General features: G+C 47.9%; 1 pseudogene; it reads left to right on the forward strand.

The window, feature by feature from the left end:
- Nucleotides 1–506: 506 nt before the first annotated feature.
- On the forward strand, nt 507–1,188 carry LOC147342805 (phosphatidylethanolamine-binding protein 1 pseudogene; annotated as a pseudogene).
- The last annotated feature ends 5,521 nt before the right edge of the window (nt 1,189–6,709 follow it).

Raw genomic sequence — 6,709 nt, forward strand, 5'->3', positions numbered from 1 at the left:
ACACGACTGAGCAACTGATTTGATCTGATCTGATCTGATCTGATGGCTGATTCATGTTGTTGTTTGACAGAAAACAAAATTCTGTAAAGCAATTATCCTTCAATAAAAAATAAAACGGAGAAGGCGATGGCACCCCACTCCAGTACTCTTGCCTGGAAAATCCCATGGACGGAGGAGCCTGGTGGGCTGCAGTCCATGGGGTCGCGAAGAGTCAGACACGACTGAGCGACTTCACTCTCACTTTTCACTTTCATGCATTGGAGAAGGAAATGGCAACCCACTCCAGTGTTCTTCCATGGAGAATCCCAGGGACGGGGGAGCCTGGTGGGCTGCCATCTATGGAGTCGCATAGAGTCGGACACGACTGAAGGGACTTACCAGCAAAAAAATAAAAAGAGCCGCTACCGGGCTTGGCCAATCAGAGAATAGAGTGGGCCCTTCCCCCCACCCCCCCCCCCCACCCCCCGCCCCCCGCCCCCGGCCCCGCAGGCGACTGGAGGAGCAGGATGGGCTGTTGCTGTGGCTCTGGCGCATGCACTCCTCCTTGGTACAGTTTGCAGACTGCTGTGAGTCCGTTCTCCTACCCTGCGCGAGTCCACAAGCCACTTTCCCTGCTGTCTGACCTGCTCGGCTCCGCAGCGCTGGTGGACCTCAGCAAGTGGTCTGGGCCTTTGAGCCTGCAGGAAGTGGCTGAGAGGCCGCAGCACCCTCCTCTGCAGGGCGGAGGTTGACGAACTGGGCAAAGTGCTGACACCCACCCAGGTTAAGAACCGGCCCACCAGCATTACATGGGATGGCCTTGATCCAGGTAAATTGTACTCCCTGGTCTTGACAGATCCGGTGCTCCCAGCAGGAAGGACCCCAAATACAGGGAATGGCAGCATTTCCTGGTGGTCAACATGAAGGGCAACGACATCAGCAGTCACAGTTCTCTCCAATTATGTGGGCTCTGGGCCTCCCAAGGGCGCTGGCCTGCACTGCTACATCTGGCTTGTTTAGGAGCAGGAAAGACCACTGAAATGTGATGGTCCCATTCTCAGCAACCTATCTGGAGACCACCGTGGCAAATTCAAGGTGGCCTCTTTCTGCAACAAGTACGAGCTTGGGACCCCAGTGGCCGGCACGTGTTACCAGGCCGAATGGGATGATTATGTGCCCAAACTCTAGGAGCAGCTGTCTAGGAAGTAGAGGAGATGGACACTGTCCCAGAGTTCCCAAACAGTGTTTCAGTTTAGCGACACATGTAGATTTCCCCCCATCTCTCTGCCTAAGCCCTGAGCGGTCAGATTTAGATTTAGGATGACTTTTCTTTCCTTCTTCCTGTCTTGTATAATTTTAGGGAGTTTATGTTTTGATCAAATTTGAACTCAGTTTTGGTGGGGGATTCTTTGGTACTGTGATGGGGTTTATCAAAATGTTAATACAAGAACAACAACCAGACTTTAAAGAAGAAAAAAAAATCTGGTAAAAAGACCAGGTCTGAGGTATTAGAGCAGAGCTTCAAAGAATCTTTAAGGGAGGTTGAAAACAAAAAAGAGATTGATTGCCTCCACTTTTGTGAGCCTGAGCACAGAGTTGTGTGTGAAAGCACCTACCGGCATGTGTTTTCATGGCCTTGTCTCACCGAGACAACCAGAGGCCGGCATGTCCACTAACCGTCAATGTCTCAGGATGGTTGCTGGGTGTCAGTGTCCTGCTCTGGATCCTTTAAAGAGCAATACTGGAAAAAGCTCAAGAGAAGAAGTCGCTTTGCTGTTAAAGCCTGGCCATCTAGGTGAGCAGCAGGGCAGGGTAAGAGGTTATCAGAAGTCTGAAAGTCCATGCTTGTTGATTCCTCTTTGGTGTAAAAAAGAAAGCCAGTCTGGAGTTGGTGAACATTGTGTTAATTTTGCTGTTTGCTTATAGTTGAACAAAAATAAAAACACTGTGTAGATGGAAAAAAAATGAAAAAAGAATCAAGATGAACATTTTAAATTATTTTAAATATTTCTGACTTCAAATTTCTAGTTTATGTAAATGTGCTGTTTTATACAATTTTTCAATTCAGAAAGCTCATGGAACAACTAAAAATTATAATACATCAACCGGAAGTCTCTCTCTCTAGATACATATATGCATACACACACCACTACAGTATATATTTATAAAAATAGAATTATATCGTATATTGCTCTGTAGCCTCCTTTTTTTCTTGCAACATATTGTGACAAATTTCTCATGTCATTAAACATTATTTTTCAATGACTGCATTTTAAATCTTTATATAAATAAAAAGTACAGAACAATCACAGAGATGATGGTGGGTTTGCTGCAGCCCTTCCGGCTGCTGCACTTGCCACCGGGGAATGACAGGACTTTGGAGGTGGCGCATCTCTTGTTGGCTCCAGAGCCCTCAAGCAGCTCATCTCATTGCGGGTTCACGCCCCGTACCGGTGCCGAGAAAGTCCAGCTTTGTCGAAGACGGCGGAGTGCTGGGGAAAGGGGAGGGGATGTGAGCAACCACAGTGTTTTTTAGGTGAACTTCCCTTTTTTGTAGGTTCTGAGACTTCTCTGACTTAAGTATGTTTGTCAGATCAGACTTTAGTCAAGGATTGGCATCCATAAAAATAAAGAGGGCTTCTGCCAAGGTACGGGCTTCCCTTGTGGCTCAGCTGATAAAGATTCCACCTGCAATGTGGGAGACCTGGGTTCAATCCCTGGGTTGGGAAGATCCCCTGGAGAAGGGAAAGGCTACCCACTCCAGTATTCTGGGGAATTCCTTGGACAGTATAATCCATGGGGTCGCAAAGAGTTGGACATGACTGGGCGACTTTCACTTTCACTTGAGTGTGACTGCGCCCACGTCCCAGTGCCCTGGATGCATAATAGGATCCTACATCCTCGTCATTTGCATTCCTGAACTTGGCAGGATCCAGTGCTTCTGATCCTGAATGATTTGTCTTCCTTTGTTTTGTGTCAGAACTCCAAGAGGGTGGATGGTTTGGGCTATGCCAAGGGGAATTCAGGTTGGAGAAGTTAGTTCCTGCCGCCTTTTAAATGACAGGTGGTCAGCAATTACCTAAAGAAATGGAGATTGTAGCAGAAAGCTGTAGATTTTCAACAAACTCCCTTTCTTTCCTGCCCCACCCCGCAGGACACACAACTTGAACACATTTTTCAGTCTTCCTGGCAGTTAGGTGATAGTTTTGGCAAATGGACTGTTGATAGAAGTGACAGCTGCCATTTCTAGGCCCTGCATCTACAATACGGGGACTTCCTCGGCAGTCCAGTGGTTAGGACTCTGTGCTCCCGAGACAGGGGGCCTGGGTTCAATCCCTGGTCAGGAAACTAAGATCCCACATACTGCCTGTCCTAAAAAAATGAAAACAAACAACCCTCCTGCGTGATAGACTCTCCATATTGGCTCTCTCTTGCCTTGTTGACTAGACAGATGCAGAAGACCCAGTGCAGAACTCCAAAGTCTAGAGGCCTCCAAGGGATTCATGAGATAGAGCAGCAGGTAAATGGAAGGTGCCTGGTCCCTGAAGGACTCCATGGAGCAGAGCAACTCTTGCTTATCCCTCCTCCCTTGCCAGCTTAGTGTGGCCTGTGACTTGAGCAAGAAGCAGACTTTTGTTGCATTAAGCCCCTGAGATTTGGGAGTTATTTATGAAAGCACTGAGCCAACTCAACACAGCAACCTTCCAACCTCCCTCCTTGGTCCTGTCTCATCTCCCTGAACTTCCAGTTTTGCTGTTATGTACTTAGAAGACAAGGTTAAAGAGCAGGCAGAGTTGGCACAGACACTGGGTGTTGGAGGAGAAAGGGAGCCCTGGCGTGTTGACTGCCTATGTTACTCTGCCACTACCATGTACCAGGATGTGCAGGAAGTTCTCCTGTCAGATGTGACTGTGGCTGGCACAATACCTGCTGTTTGCAGAAGTGCTGGCTGTGAAAGAAGGCGGCGGCTCCGTGGAAACTGGGCCCTCCTCTTCCTGCAGGAGTTCTGTGTCCATGATCCTCTGGGCACTGGAGACAGTGACTGGGGACAGGCCCTGCCCATCCTGGGACATTGAGCTGTTGTCAAATCCCATCTGGAATGGAGCAGATTCTTCCTTGTTGTGGTGAAAAAAGTCCAGGTTCAGGGTCAGACAGATGTAGGTTTCAAGTTTGCTTTGATATTTGACTAACTATGGACAATCTTAAGATCTTCAAGTGTCATTTTTTCACATTTATTTCTTTTCTATTTAATCTATAAATCTAAAGATATACTCTGATATGCATCTATTTTATCTATGTATCTAATTTTTTTATCTATCTAATCTTCTCTGGTGGCTCAGATGGTAAAAAATCTGCCTGCAATGTGGGAGACTGGTTCCATCCCCTAGTTGGGAAGATCTTCTGGAGGAGGGCATACCAACCCGGTTCAGGATTCTTACCTGCAGAATTCCATGGACAGAGGAACCTGGTGTGTCCATGGGGTCACAAAGAGTTGGACATGACTGAGGGCTAACACTTTCATTTTCACTTTCAATCTCTCTACATATATACTTATATATATGTAAATTATTTATCTTTATATTTTTATCTATCTATTGGTTGATCACAATGTGTGTTAGTTGCTCAGTCGTGTCTGACTCTTTGTGACCCCATGGACTGTACAGCCTGCCAGGCTCTTCTGTCCATGGGATTTTCCAGTCAAGGATACTGGAGTGGGTTGCCATTTCCTTCTCCAGGGGATCTTCCTGACCCAGGGATCGAACCCGGGTCTCCTGCATTGCAGTCAGATGCTTTACCGTCTGAGCTACTAGGATTTAAAAAAGATTATTTTACACAGCCCTCAGTAGAGTGCCTAATACATGCCATGTCCTAAGTATGTTAGCTCTGTGCATGGCAGAAAATACAGTAATAATAACTGCTTAATGAGTGCTGTGTTAATTCATTTGGCCCTCACAATAAGCCTGTGACTTAGGTCTGTTATCAGCTCCATTTTCTAGATAAGGAAGCTGAGGCAGAGTTACACATCCTCTGCAGTTCACCTGGTTATAGAGTTAGAGCTGATGTTCAACCCCGCCCAGTCAAGAGTCCCTGCTGTTAACTTCTAAGATGCAGGGGAGGAAGAAGGTGACAAGGATGATGTCAGCATCCTCTGGGTTGCCAATCTTTCTGTAAGGGGGCTTTGCCCACAGGAGGATTTCGTTGTGACTAAGGTTCCTTGCCTCTGGTTTCCATGGATCCTGGTTTGGGCAGCTGAAGCAAGTTTAGATGTAAGAAAGGAGGCCTCTCTCAGTGTGCCAAGCCTCTCTGCACACAGCCAGTCCTTCGTGTCCCAGCAATGCTGCCAAGAAACTGGCTTGGGAAAAAGAGGCAGACTGGCGCTGCCCTGTGAGGGGTGTGGCTTCTCCTGTTCATGCCACCCACAGCTTCCATGAGGGAGCCCTGAGGAGGTGCCACTCCTCAGGGGCTGTTTTGGAGGGCTGGAAGTCTGCCTTTACCACCTTGCTGCTGTCCTCTATGGATGTAACTGGAGAAGTCAAGATTTTCCTTGACTTTTACCACTGCCTGTGGCTCATGGTCCTCTTGTCCTGTAAGCAAAATAGATTCCTGCAGCAGCGCAAACATCTCATCGTCCTGGGTAAAGCCTTGCCAGGGCTTGTCCAACACCCCTGATGGTGCCACCAACTGGGATGTTGCCAGTTCCGGCCCTCAGTGAAGGCCACGTTATGTGTGGACACAGGTGTTGATCACATGATGACCAACTACAGTAGGCTGGGCCTGCAGGCCCATCCTAGGAGGCTCACGACACCTGTTTGGGGTGTGGTGGCTGCTTCTGTCTCAGCATCACCCAGCACACACGATGGTAACAGCAGTGTCCTGGGGGCTAAGCCTTACCTTCCCCTAGTGTCATGGTCATTTCAGCTGAGAAGTAGAAAATACTAGGAATATCCAAATAATCATAACCACTGTCATAGACTGAATTGTGTCTCCACAAACTCATATATCATAAATTCACTAACCCTCCAATATGACTGTATCTGGAGATAAGAAAGTGAAGTCACTCAGTTGTGTCCAACTCTTTGTGACCCCATGGACTGTAACCTACCAGGCTCCTCCATCCGTGGGATTTTCCAGCCAAGAATTCTGGAGTGGATTGCCGTTTCCTTCTCCAGGAGATCTTCCCAACCCAGGGATTGAACCCAGGTCTACAGCATTGTAGGCAAACACTATACCATCTGAGCCACCGGGGAAGTGCTGGTGATAGGTTCTGGAGATAGGTTCTTCACAGAATGATTAAATGAGGTCATAAGGGTAGGGACTTACCATAGGATTAGTGATGTTGATTTGGGACACCCAAGGGCAATGATGAGAGTAGAGACCTTGCCCTCGAGGGATTCCCACGAACACCTGAGTTTTCTAAGGCAAACAGTGAGCAGATTCCAGTCTCTACCTCCTGTCTTTAGCGCCGACCATTCATGTACTAGAAACTGTATTCAGAGGGCTTGCAACAGGGAGATCTCTGAGCCAAGGAGGATCCCATCTTGCATTGGGTCATATTGTGGAGGGTGTTGTAGAGGAAGAGAGGGGAGACGAGAGACTTGCTCTCCCCACTGTGGTATCTACAGTGTCAGTGAAATGGGGCCTCAGGGGACCTGCAGGAGCTTCAGGTTTGGACCTCCCTGAAGAATGATCACCAAGCCAGACTTCTCCCCTTGCTCCCAGCTTCCTCATT

The sequence above is a fragment of the Bos grunniens genome, chromosome 28 (genome assembly GCF_055505025.1).
Source record: "Bos grunniens cultivar Pamir isolate PY7600 chromosome 28, Bosgru_T2T1.0, whole genome shotgun sequence".
Lineage (NCBI taxonomy): Eukaryota > Metazoa > Chordata > Mammalia > Artiodactyla > Bovidae > Bos > Bos grunniens.